The sequence below is a fragment of the Bos mutus genome, chromosome 23 (genome assembly GCF_027580195.1).
Source record: "Bos mutus isolate GX-2022 chromosome 23, NWIPB_WYAK_1.1, whole genome shotgun sequence".
Lineage (NCBI taxonomy): Eukaryota > Metazoa > Chordata > Mammalia > Artiodactyla > Bovidae > Bos > Bos mutus.
The window spans coordinates 39,437,250-39,451,770 of NC_091639.1; the positions used below are offsets into that span (position 1 = coordinate 39,437,250).

General features: G+C 41.8%; 1 pseudogene; it reads right to left on the reverse strand.

The window, feature by feature from the left end:
- Positions 1–7,641: 7,641 nt before the first annotated feature.
- Positions 7,642–8,051, reverse strand: LOC102269238 (large ribosomal subunit protein eL27-like; annotated as a pseudogene).
- Positions 8,052–14,521: the final 6,470 nt, after the last annotated feature.

Below are 14,521 nucleotides of genomic sequence, written 5' to 3' on the forward strand. Positions count from 1 at the left end.
ACCACTGAACCTCCAGGGAATTCCCAAATGACCCATTTTAGATTAATTTATTTTGGTATATCTACCATTGAAAAACTATACAATGAGGCAGTTCCACTTGTCCATATGTGGAAGGATTTTTAGATATCTTTTTCAGTGAAAAATACAAAGGTACAAAGCAGTGTGCTTGGCGTGCTCTTTTCAGAAAAGGATCTATATGGATATGTTTTGCGTAATAAAGAATATGGAAAAAACAAGGAACTGGTGACAAAGGTGGCCTGTGGGGAGGGGAGCTTGGTGACCTGGGATCAAGGCAGAAAGTTTTCATTGTATATTTTCCTGAATGTTGTACGAAGTACTATTTATTTAATAAGCAAATACATGTAAACATGTAAAAGATGCCTTTGGTGAATCATTTGGCAAGTTTCGTTTTTAATACAACCAGCCACTCCCTAATTTGCTTTGGAAATGTTGACATTTGTGTATTGGATTTTCTTAAATACCAGAGTCTGCAAGACACACCCTGAATGCCCTAAATTTGAGGTCACCAACAAAACCAGCCATGCAAGTGTGATTTTCCAAAAGGCCAAACAGCGTCAAGCAGCAGGGGGCTTAAAGCATTCCCAGCCTCTGAGAATGTCAGAGAGAAGGGCCCCTGGAGAGAATTGGTACAATCCTCTTTTTTCTGAAGAGGCTGAAGGGAAGAGTCTTGCCTAACAAAGACAAAATGCCATTTTGTGGCTTTATAAATATGGGAGGAAAAAAAACATCTCTCTGTCCATTTCTGAACTCAAAAAGGATACAGAGAACACTAATAGCAGCAGCTAACTATGTGGAGAGGGAAGGTGAGGAATGGAAGGGTAGGAGACAGGTAGGAATGAGATTTTTCACTTTGAACCTTTTATAATCCTTGAGCTATTTTTTGAACAACACAAACCTTTTTAAAAGCTGTATAAGGACATCCCATGTGGTCTAGTGGTTAGGGCTCCACAGTTCCTCTGCAGGTGTCATGGGTTCCATCCCTGGTCAGGGAAATAATGGCCAAACTAATAAAAAAATTTTTTTTAATGAAAAAAAAAAACATGGCCAAAACTAATAAAAAAATTTTTTAATTAAAAAATAAAAGCTTTGTAAAGAGAGATGGGGGCTTTCCTGGTGGTTCATATGGTAAAGAATCTGCCTGCAATGCCAAAGACCCAGGTTGGATCCCTGGGTCAGGAAGACCCCCTGGAGGAGGAAATGGCAACTCACTCCAGTATTCTTGCCCGGAGAATTCCATGGACAGAGGAGCCTACAGTCCATGGGGTCACAAAAAGTTGGATTAGACTGAGCAACTAACACTTTCAAAGACAGATGGACCATGATATCTATCTGACTTACAATTCAGTTTTCAAAGAAGACATCCTGAGGCAATGCGCTCAGAGATAAATGAAGAATCTGGTGTTGAAATCACATGTCAAATCCTGCTGCTTCAAATGCCCGTGGCAGTAGGACTTATTTTGCCATATTGAGATTTGTTTGAAATAACATGGGCCATCAGCTTGGCTTAGATCTCGTTTTTGATAATAGCCAGATTTGTCAAAACCGTGCAGTAGCAGCTCCTTACTAGTCTGGATTCACTCTCACGGAGACGCACCGCAGGGCAGGACAAAGATCAATAAACAGGAAGTCAGCAAAGATGGGTCTAACTGAACTTTGCAGTTTAATTCACCTATGACTTCAGGCAACTTTCCTTAGGCCAGTTTTCACATCTGTAACTGGGAAGGATTAGATGAAATGATCTCTAGCTCTGATAAGACTGAAGTCTGAAATAGCTGTTAGCAATTTAGAACAAAGGGGGAATTTATGAGAACTTTGTTCCTTTGACTTGATGCTGCAAGAATGAGCAAATGATCCTCTTGGCCCTTTTCTCCTACACCGGCCCGCCCCCGCCCCCACATGATCAGTAGTTAGATCTGGGTTCTTCACTATTCAATAAACATTTCTGATGGAGAGTCACAATGATATTTAAGGACCTAAGAAGTCCTGCAATAAAGAAACTCATATAGGGAATTCCCTGGCGGTCCAGTGGGTAGGGGGACTTCCCAGGTGGCTCTAGTGGTAAAGAACCCACTTGCCAGTGCAGGAGACATAAGAGACGCAGGTTCGATCCCTGGGTTGGGAAGATCTCCTGGAGGAGGGCATGGCAACCCACTCCAGTACTCTTGCCTGGAGAATCCCATTGGACAGAGGAGCTGGGTGGGCTACAGTTCATAGGGTTGCGTAGAGTTGGACGTGACTGAAATGACTTAGCACACATGCCCGCCAGTGGGTAGCACCTGGTGCTTTCACTGCTGTGGCACAGGTTCAATCCCTGGCTGGGCACCTGAAATCCCACAAGCTGTGTGGCGTGCCCCCTCCCCCAAATAAATAAATAAAAGAAAAAGTGGAAAAAAGAAACTCACATAATTTTACTTAACCCAGCATTTTCCAAACTTACGTATATGGAACACTTTAGTGTGTCCTATTACTTCTATTTAGAACGACTGGGATTCACATGCCGCTATTTTTAGGGAATACATGAGATCAGCTATTATCTGGCAGTTAGGACAGTTCTGGGGCTTCTGCAAACATGGGAAGACTGAGCACATTCCTAAGGGAGCCTGAGAGTCTCGTGATTCACTGAGCTCTCCAGCCCACCAACTGAAAGAAAATCTTTCAACAATGGGAGCCTCGGAAACTCACTCACTTTATAGGAAGGTTCCCATCTAAGTACAAAGAGATCAGCGGACATCTTCTCCTATTCACTTCTGACTTTCAGATTTATTTTTTCTTTGGGGAACTTGCTTCTGTCACCCATTTTGTTCAGAAATTATAGTTCTCTTTCTCTCCTTGCTGCAAAAGGTTTAATTCTCTCCCTCCGAATGTTTTCACTCTCAAAACAGACAGGTAGGAAAAGGGTATGCACTGTGCCACACTTCACATCCTGCATTTGTTTTTGAGATTTTTTTTCCCCTCAATTCCCAAAGAAACACTGACTCATAATCACACACACACACACAGTCATTTGGAAAAAATTAATTTAAAATCTGTTTTTCTTAAGACTTTCAATTATTTCGGGCCCATCACTAAGCATTCAGTTTAAAGAAAATAAAAACTCTAGGCAGGCAAAATCATGACCAAAGCTATCATTGTACAGCATATCGATGGCATATCTAGAAGTCTGAAACCGAGAAGCAATATGAAAAGTTACTTTTGCATTTAGTGCTCTTTTTTTTTTAGTTTTCAGGTTTGTAGCCTAAGCATTAAGATAAAAATGACCAGGTGGCAGGGCCAGCTGATTATACTAAGGCTTCCCTGAAGAACTGCAGCTGCAAGTAAATTCTTTTCTGACCAGCCTTTATTACTGGCAGTTATCACATAGTATATGCTGTCCCCCTGTGCTCTCATGGGACAGTGGGAAAGACATGGAAATGAGAAGACAGTTGGATGAGGGTGGAGGAGATACCCACTGACTCTCCCACTCTGTCTATCTTAGCACCAGTTCTTTGATGGGTTGTCATTTATTTATTTGGCTTCGTTGGGTCTCAGTTTGCAGCACATGAGATCTTTGTTCATGTGGCTCAGTAATTGGATGCATGGGGTTCGTTGCTGGTGGACTCCTAGTTCCCTGACCAAGAATCAAACCCATATCCCCTGCATTGCAAGGAGGATTCTTTTTTTTTAATATGCATATAATTTTATTAATTATTTTCTGCTGTGCTGGGTCTTCGTTGCTGGCTAGTTGCAGTGAGCAGGGTCTACTCTACTTGCGGTACATGGGCTTCTCATTGCAGCGGCTTCTCCTGATGCAGAGCACAGGCTCTAGGTGCTCGGGCTTCAGAAGTTGCAATATGTGGGCTCAGTAGTTGTGGCTCTTAGGCTCTAGAGCACAGTCTCAGTAGTTGTGACACACAGGCTTAGCTGTCCCGCAGCATGTGGGATCTTCCTGGATCAGGGATCGAACTTGTGTCTCCTGCACTGGCAGGAGGATTCTTTACCACTGAGCCATGAGGGAAGCTCAGCAAGGTGGATTCTTAACCACTGGACCACCAGGAAAGTCTCTTTGGTGGGTTGTCTTAATTCACCTGGGACAGATTTACTGAAAGATGTGGTTGAATTTTAAAGAGAAGGCCATGAAATTAACTGGGAGGGAAATACCAAAAAAGAAAAAAAGTAAACATAATGGGAAAAAGATTACTTAGGATAATGGAGGGTGTGGTGGTTAATTTTATGGGTCAGCTTGCTTAGTTATGGTACCTTGTTTGGTCAAACATTCCAGATATTGCTGTGAAGGTATATTTTAGAATCATTAACACGTATAATCACTTGACTGTTAAATTGAGCAGACTGCCCTTCATAATGTGGGTCGGCCTCATCCATTCAGTTGAAAGCCTTAGAGCAAAGGCTGAGGTCTGCCAAGGGAGAAGGAATTTTGCCTCAAGATGATAGAAATCCTGCCTGAGTTTCCAGCTTACTTGCCTACCCTATGGATTTCAGACTTAAGACTGCAAACCCTTGCCTGAGTTTCCAGCCTGTCCTACAGATTTAGAATTTGCTGGCTCTTCCCAACTCGGAGAAGGCAACGGCACCCAACTCCAGTACTCTTGCCTGGAGAATCTCATGGACGGAGGAGCCTGGTAGGTTGCAGTCCATGGGGTCTCGAAGAGTCGGGCATGTCTGAACGACTTCACTTTCACTTTTCACTTTCATGCATTGGAGAAGGAACTGGCAACCCACTCCAGTGTTCTTGCCAGGAGAATCCCAGGGACGGGGGAACCTGGTGGGCTGCCATCTATGGGGTCGCACAGAGTTGAACACGACTGAAGCAACTTAGCAGCAGCAGCCCCAACTCTGATGTTTAAAACAAATCTGTTTCTCTCTCTATTGCCTGTTTCTCTGGAGAACACTGGTTAACACAGAGAACTCTAGGAAGGATGATCCTACAGGAAAAAAAAAGAGCTGTTTGATCATAATCTGACAAAAGCTATCCAGTTTGACAGAGAACTTGCTGATAAATCAGTGACAGATATCTTAGACCTATGCAAGGGAAAAGCCTGAAGCAATTGTTAACTTCCAGGAAAACAAAAACATGGCTTAAAAAGATAGGGTAATAGGACTTCCCTGGTGGTCCAGTGGTTAAGACTCAGCACTCTCAATGCCAGGGGCCTGGGTTCGATCCCTGTCCAGGGAACTAGATCCCACATGCCGAAACTAAGAGTTTGCACGCTGTAATTAAAAGATACTGCATATCACAACTAAGACTCCTGCATGCTGCAACAAAGATCTAAGATCCTGAGTGCTTCAACTAAGACCCAGTGGAGCCAAATAAATAAATATTAAAAAAAAAGACAGGGTAATTATAATGCCTCATTTGGTTCAGTTATAAACACTGAATTAAAAATCTTTTATAATTGAAGTACAGTTGATTAACAATGTTGTGTTAGTTTCAAGTGTACAGCAAAGTGATTCAGCTTTACATATATGTAAGAAATACACATAAATTCTTTTCCAGATTATTTTCCATTATAGATTATTACAAGATATTGAATATACTTGGCTGTGTTATACCTAGCTCCTTGTTTTATCTATTTTTTCTATAGTAGTATGCATCTGGTAATCTCAAGCTCCTAATTGATTCCTCTCCTTTCCTCTGTGGTAACCATAAATTGGTTTTCTATGTCTGTGAGTCTGCTTCTGTTTTGTAAATAAGTTCACTTATATCATTTTGTTAAACTCCACATATAAGCAATATCACATGATATTTATCTTGCTCTGATTTACTTCACTTAGTATGGTAATCTCTAGGTCTATCCACGATGTTGAAAATGGCATTATTTCTTTTCATGGCTGAGTAATATTCCGCTCTATGTATGTACCACATCTTCTTTATCCATTCCTCTGTCAGTGGACACTCAGGTTGCTTCCATGTCTTGGCTATTGTAAATAGTGCTGCTATGAAATTGGGGTTTTCATAGCAAAAAGATATGCATATGTTTTTGAACTAGAGTTTCTGTTTTTTTCCAGATATGTACCAGGGAGTGTGACTGCTGGATCATGTGGTAACTCTAGTTTTAGTCTTTTAAGGGACCTCCATGCTGTTCTCCATGGTGGCTGCACCGATTTACATTCCCATCAACAGTGTAGGAGAGTCCCCTTTTCTCCATACCCTCTCCAGCATCTATTATTCGTAGACTTTTAGAAGATGGCCATCCTGACTGGTGTGAGGTGATACCGTATTGTAGTTTTGATTTACATTTCTTTAATAATTAGCAAAGTTGGGCATCTTTTCACATGCTGTTAGCTATCTGTATGTCTTCTTTGGAAAATAAAATATTGATTTAAGGAAAATCATGGTGGTGGAAGAAGTTACATGGAAGTTGTGGTGCAAATAAGTAAAATCATCTTCACTGAGGAAGTTAAAAAATATCTAAAATTAAAAAAAAATATCTAAAATTGGAAATTTAAGAAAAAGCAATGTTATTTAGAAACAAGGGGATAAATAACAGAAGAAACAACTAAAAGCATTGAAAGCAGCTGCTTGCTGATTAACTCCAATGGCAGTGGGTGGGGCAAGAAACTGCTATTTATCATCATAATATTGTAGATAATTTTGTGTTTTTCAAGCCCATACTACTTCGATAAAAATAAAAACGAAATTAAAAGTTACATGAGTCCAATGTGAAAAATTTGGAAAGTATAGGAAAATATAAGAAAGAAATAAAAAAAAAAAGAAAGAAAGAAATAATAACCACTCATAATCCTTCCAACTCGAGAAAGTAACTATGTACATATTTGAGGAATAGGATCATTAAATGAATTTGATATTAAGCTTTTAAATTTGAGGATTTAATCTGAGGGTTTTAAACTATCATAAATTAGATATAAATGGACAAATACTATAATGAAAGTACAATACTGGAGACTTCCCTGGTGGTCCACTGGCTAAGGCTCCCAATGTAGGGGGCTTGAGTTCAACCTTTGGTCAGGGGATTTAGACCCCAAAATCCCACAGGCCACAACGAAGATGGAAGACCCTACATGCTGTAACTAAGATTCAGCGAGGCCAAATAAAGAAATAAATATTTTTTAAAAGAGTATAATACTGTATGTAAAATTACATATAGTATAATCATATACAGTATGATCCCATTTGTGTTTATGAGTGTATTAGAAAGTAATCTGTACACCTGAAACTGATATAAAGAAAAAGGAAAATTGCTAACCACTTGGCAGTTAATTTATTCTAATGAAATTTGTGATTCCCAATACACTACTACGGTTCCCTGGTGGCTCAGAGGTTAAAGCGTCTGCCTGCAATGCGGGAGACCTGGGTTCGATCCCTGGGTCAGGAAGATCCCCTGGAGAAGGAAATGGCAACCCACTCCAGTATTCTTTCCTGGAGAATCCCACGGACAGAGAAGCCTGGTGGGCTACAGTCCATGGGGTCACAAAGAGTCGGACATGACAGCGACTTCACTTCTCTTCACTTCAATACACTACTCAACATAACAATAAACATTATTATCTGCGATGATAACTTTCAGCCAGTTGAGGACATCTAGTTGCTTAAAAGTTCATTAAAATAAATAAAACATAATTGGGGGGGAGGCGGTTATTTTTAGGGACTGAAACAAGACAGACCTAAAACTGCAGCTTTTGGGAGAACCATCTGTTCTTGCCAGTCTTGTATCTCTCCTCAGACTTGAACTTGGCCTCTCGTTTGGCCTTGCGTTTGACAACAGGTTCTCTGAAGATGTCCTCATTGACCACAGCTTTGTCCAAGGGGTTATCCACAGAGTAGTTTGTGGGCCTGAGTTGATTGGAATGATAAACTTTCGCAGAAGACTTGATCTTTGACTTCTTGGCAGTTTTCTTCTTGCCTATGGCACTTGTCACTTTGCAGGAATAGCAATCAATTCCAGCCACCAGAACATGGTTGTAGATTCGGCCTGAGGTGCCATCATCAATGTTCTTCATGATGACTGCTTTGCGTTCGGAGTAGTGACCAGCCAAGACCAGCATCACATTCTGGGTATCATGAACTTGCCCATTTTGGCAGCAATCTCTCAGGGCTACAGCAGAAAGCACAAAATATTAGAAGGAAAGAAAAGAAAAGGGAAGGAGGGAAGGAAGGAAGTAGTCTGAAGGAATACCTACCAAAATGTTGCTTGGCAGTGACTGGGGCTGGGATTGAAAGCAGGGTGGGCAAGTGAGGTGTTAGGACTCACAGTGTAAGGAAACACACTCGCAGGATCAAGAGCATGCGAGTGCAGGGGCCTTCAGTGCTGCAGAGACATCCCTAGATACCTCCCTTGCCTCTGTCTTTGCCCTGATGAGGACCAAGAGCTGCAGGATTGTGGGAATTTTCTCCTCCTTTTTCATTCAGATATATGTTTAAATTCCTTATTACTCCAAGGTATGTGGGCCAGTGGCATTAGAACCACCTGGGAACTTGTTTGAAATTCAGAATCTTAGCTCTGCCCCAGGCTTTCTGAATCAGAAACTGCATTTTATTTTATTTTTTCCTTTCTGGCTGTACCACGAAGCATGCTGAACTTCCCTGACCAGGGAGAGAACCCGTGCCCCCTCCAGTGGAAGCCAGAAGTCTTAACCACTGGACCACCAGGGAAGTCCAGAATCTGCATTTTAACCGAATCGCAGGGGATTTGTTTGCACATTGAAGTCTGAGAAACACTGGGCTAGCAGGCACCACGCACGGTTCCTGCCCTCAACTGGAGGGAATACTCAGAGGCAGTTGATGTCACGGCCACCAAAGGGTCGGACACACACTGCCAGGGATAAGAAGCCTATTCCCTAAGGAACTGTGGTCTTTGCCAAGAGGTTGAGTTTCAGTTGGTGATACAATCACAGGTCCCCTTGACAGAGGAAGAGCAGGTATTACCTTTGGGACAAAGAACAATTCAGAGCAATGTTTAAAGAGAAGGAAAGGGTTAATGGGTGTGAAACTGGGAAAAGGAGCAAGACAGAAAAAAAGAAAGGTGCTAATATTCGAACCAAGTAATTCAAGTCCCACGGAGATGAAGAATGACAGTATACTATAAGCTTGTTTATCCAAGAGTTTTTTAGAGAAAACTGTTATAAAACAGAAACTTGGATTTGGTGAATTATATCAAAATTATAAAAAGGCAGAGATAATATAGAATAGAAAATACAAAGGAAATGACTCTGTTCAGTGTTCCCATTAACCGAGAGTCAATTAATAAGGGTCCTGCTATATGTCTGTTCTCCATTTGATGGTTTAGTCTCTAAGGCTTGTCCGACTCTTGCAGTCCCACGGACTGTAGCCTACCAGGTTCCTCTGTCCAGGGGATTCTCCAGGCAAGAATACTGGAGTGGGTTGCCATTTCCTTCTCCAGGGGATCTTCTTGAAGCAGAAATCAAACCCGGGTCTCCTGCATTGTAGGCAGTTTCTTTTCTGACTGAGATACGAGGGAAGTCTGTTTCTCCATTTAGATTAGTAAAATAGATTAAAAGAGAAGAGCAAAGAAATATATACTGCCAGGGCAAATATTATTGGCTGTATGAGCCAATATTCATTTCTCACTAACCTCTTTTTTCTTTGCCTGCCTCTCTAGAAGATCATAAAAAGCTGAGTTTGCTTTCCCAGGAAGAATGACCATGTGATACAATTCTGGCCAATGAGACCTCTGTGGATGTCCCTAGAAATTACGTGGAGCCATCACCACTCTTACCAGAATGGATTCAGAATGATCGTTCCAGGGCCTGAAGTCGGGTTAAGGTGAGGTGAGCAAGACATTCACCTTGGCATAAGATTTATAAGGGTGGCAAAAAATCAGTAATCAAAGTAATATTTCAATGCAATATTTAAAAAAAATACCAGTTAATGCAAAAAAAAATTCATAATGAATGAAATAACATTTGAAATAAAGGCCAGATCTGACAACACCAGAGTTTCAGAGTGAGGCAAATGAAGCTCAGTATTATAAGAGTAGGATCAGATCACCCTAATTTCCAACTCACAGGTGAGGGCAGGGTGGGGGGTCGAGGGTGGGGATCAAGGTGAATAAGTGATTGGTGGCACTTAGGTTTTGTGCCTACTCTCTAGCTGTAGGAGCCTAAAAAAAAAGAGGTTATCTGCAATTTTCAGTTTTGAGAGGAAGAAGTGGGAAATACAGGAAAGGATTCAGGAGCATGATGGTCAAAAAGAATGAGGTGTCCACTACACTTACTGGAGTCATGGTAAAGTGCCACCATTTGGCCACTCCAGTATTCTTGCCTGGAGAATCCCAGAGACAGAGGAGCCTAGTGGGCTGCTGTCTCTGGGGTCGCAGAGTCGGACACGACTAGCAGCAGCAGCAGCAGAAGGGCTAGATCAGCAATCAGGTTTCTCAGGAGGCAGGTAATGTGGTCTAGTATTCCCATCTTTTTAGTGTAGTCAATGAAGCAAAAGTAGATGTCTTTCTGGAATTCCCTCGCTTTTTCTATGATCTGGTGGATGTTGGCAATTTGATCTCTGGTTCCTCTGTCTTTTCTAAATCCAGCTTGTACATCTAGAAGCTCATATACTGTTGAAGCCTAGCTTGAAGTGTTGCAGGAAGGAGGACCCTTTCCAGGGCCCGAAACTGGGCTCTTGTCTAACACTCGGAAATGAATTGTCTGAGGAGACACATGTGCTGACAAAGTAAGAGATTTTATTGGGAAAGAGCACCCTGGTGGAGAGAGCAGCAGGGTAAGGGAACCCGGGAGAACAGCTCTGCAGAACTGGCTTGCAGTCTTGGGTTTTATGGAGATGGGATTAGTTTCTGGGTTGTCTTTAGCCAATCATTCTGACTCAGAGTTCTTCCTGGTGGTGCACGCCTTGTTCAGCCAAGATGGATGCCAGCGAAAAGGATTCTGGGAGGCGGTCGGACATGCGGTGTCTTCTTTTGACCTTTCCCGAACTCTTCCAGTTGGTGGTTGCTTATTAGTTCTGTGTTCCTTAACAGGACCTCCTGTCATTAAACAACTCATGCAAATAGTTACTATGGTGCCTGGCCAGGGTGGGAAGTTTCAATCAGTGTGCTTCCCCTAACAACTCTCCCCTGAAAGACTTCATACTCAAGATACTTCTTGAGAATTGGAGCAGAGGTCTTTCTTCTGTAACTTCTTCCTGCTGTGCATGGGTGTAGGCCTGCCTAGCAGAGCAGAAGTCTCTCTCTACCTGATTTGAGCCAAGTTATTTTTTGCTTGAAACCAGCATTCACCCTTGTAAATAACAGCAATTTAGTTCGAAACTGTTGGCTCCTCTCAGAGATGAAATAGACAGGGGCCAAACAGGAGACCCACCAGGATGGTCATTACTGGTTCCCAGAAACAGGAGGGAACATTTGGGGTGAGGGCTGCAGGGTTTGTGACTTTGTTTTTTTTTTTAATTGGTTGGTTGTGAGGCAACAGAGTTATGCTCCAGGAATCTTGTATTTAGTCCTCCACCTGGGTCAGGGCTCCAATTCTGTAGAAGAACTCAAAGACATTGTTATGCATATTTCTTTGAGAAGGAACCAGGACCATGTCTGGAGGCTGTACCAACCTTTGATTGTTTCTCCTCTCTTTCCGTATCCCCTGCCTTCCCTGATTAGCAATTGTTTGAATCCACCCTTTAGAACTCAGGGGAGGTCAAGGAGGCTGAATGAAGCCTATATCCTACCGACAAGAAATGGAGAACACAGAACAGATCTGTACTCCAGGGCCCCACAGAGTTCTGCTCAGTTTTAATTTAGGGAACTAGGCAACTATGACTGTCATAACTTCCTGTCAAAATGGAGCATAGGACTGCCTCAGCTTGGAGTATAGACACTGAATTGGAAGTATTTCTGAGTTCCAAGTTCTAGATCTGAGTCTTGTATGATTAAAATCTCAATACCTTGGTCTGCCATTTTGGTGTAACATACCCAATTAGAAGTAATTGGAGGAATGATGACTGGAATTTTAATAGACAAAATAAATCTCATTTCTTTTTAGAAGAATAGGCCTGAAACCCAGTCTGGACCTGGCACTTCAGGGAGACTTGTAGCCAGGTAGCCAGTTGCCTAGCTTTATAAAAAGTAAGGTTGCAGTTACTAGCTTCAGCAGACATTGTTTTGAGAATGGTGGCATCCAAGCCTGACACGACTCAGAAAACTCAAGTGTTTAGCAATACAAGGTCTAATCTGAAAGTACACCCAGAGCATCGCCTAGTTATTTCCCAGGATATCTGAACCATAGCTACTCTATTTTGACTTTTAATTGTAAAATTTTCCGTAATAGCCAAAGCAGATGTTACCATTAATGATGTCAATGTTTCTCTAGGTATGAAAAGATGCAAGAATTGGGACTCATAAAATCTTCTCCTAAAAAGATCTAACTATCTGAAGACCTGTTCTGCCAGTTTTTCCCAGAGCACAGAGGGCCTCATTTCCGATTTTCACCCTGAACTCCTTTCAGGGGAGTTGAAGGTCAGCTGTTGCAGTGGCCATGATTTAATCTTTATGGATATAGATGGCAAGTGTCAGTTTTCAGTTGGCAGAGCCCCTTTTCACTCCTAAATTTGACCATGATTCTGAGGTGGGCATTTCATGACCATTTTATCCCATGGTGCTGAGAATCTCCATTCTCAGGTTTGGCAAAGATTTTGCTGACAGGCCACTCAATGTTCTAGGCCATAAAACAGTATTCAAAATTCTCTGGAACACCTGTCTTACTAGCCTCTTAGTCCAGGAAAACATTCCCTTTTGTTGCTTCTTCCCATATCTAGAGTTACACTGTTACCATCATCGATCTCACATGCAACTATATATTATTTTATCAGAGGCCTCAGTCACACATTTGGCAGTGTAAGAAACAGCAATTTTATAAAACAGATGAAATACAAATAACATAGCTAGCAGTATTAGTAAAGTCATAAGTAAAACTTAAGTTAAGAACTGCCATTAGATGTAGCCCAGTATATCCCAGGTCATCTGACTTAGTCTACTCTGTATGAATCTTTATCTTCCAGGGAAATTATATAGTGGCACTGTCTGTAAGGCACATAGCCCAGTTATCTGTTGTTAAAAAACAAAAATTCCACTAAGTAAATCTTAAGTTGTAATTGACTTTGTTCAGTCTTCGGGAATCAGGCAGTATCCCAGCTAGCACAGAGAAAGGTGCTTGCAGACCTTGTGCAGAATGGATGGTTTTTACAGGCAGGAGCAAGGTGGGCAAGGAAGCAATTAGCAAATGAAAGGAAAGGATTGTTTTAGGCCAGATCACCTTATGTGGGGAAAGGATGAGTTTGAATCATGCAGATTCCATCTTCTTCCTTTGTAGGGGTTGTGGAGGGTGGGATGGAGAGGGTCCAAATGACAGATTACCTTGTTGGTGCTCGTCAGAAAATTCCAGGATGAATGACTGAGACTACATTCCCAGGGAAAGTAAAAACTGCAATTAGATGAGGTATTAAATCTAAGTTTGTTATATTGGGCTTCAGCATAAATGATGCCGTTTTGGGCCTATGGTTTCCTTTTTAACACTACAAACACCCTTTGTAACCAAAAAGGCCCTACTGTACAGTACAAGGAACTCTGCTCAATATTCTATAATAATCTAAGCGGGAAAAGAATTTTAAAAAGAATAGATATATTTATATGTATAAATGAATCACTTTGCTGTATACCTGAAACTAACACAACATTGTAAATCAATTATAGTCCACTATAAAGAGAGAACGGAGAAGGAAATGGCAGCCCACTCTCCAGTGTTCTTGCCTGGAGAGTCCCAGGGACAGGGGAGCCTGGTGGGCTGCCGTCTCTGGGGTCGCACAGAGTCGGACACGACTGAAGTGACTTAGCAGCAGCAGCATAAAGAGAGAAGGCAATGGCACCCCACTCCAGTACTCTTGCCTGGAGAATCCCATGGATGGAGGAGCCTGGAGGGCTGAAGTCCATGGGGTAGCTGAGAGTCGGACACGACTGAGCGACTTCACTTTCACTTTTCACTTTCGTGCATTGGAGAAGGAAATGGCAACCCACTCCAGTGTTCTTGCCTGGAACACTGTTCTTGCTCTCCCAGGGACGGGGGAGCCTGGTGGGCTGCCGTGTATGGGGTCGCACAGAGTTGGACACGACTGAAGTGACTTAGCAGCAGCATAAAATAAAAGTTAAAAAGTAAATGTTAAAAAATAAAAATAAAGGGCAAGACCTTGATCTTGAAAAGTAAAACAACAGCAGCTTAACCTTTGTGACTTGCCAAAGAGACGTGAAGGTCAGAATGGCTGTTTTCTAAAAGATAATAAGATGTGGAGAGAAGGGAATCCTCACGCACTATTGGTGGGAATGGAAATTGGTGCAACTACTATGATAAAAAATTAAAAATAGAACCACTGTTTGATTCAGCTTCTACTCTTGAGTATTTATCCAAAGAAAACAAGAACACTAACTAGAAAAGATATATGCATTCCTATGTTCATTGCAGCATTACTTGAAATAACCAGGTTATGAAAGCAACCTAAGCACCCAACAATAGATGAATGAATAAAGATGTAATA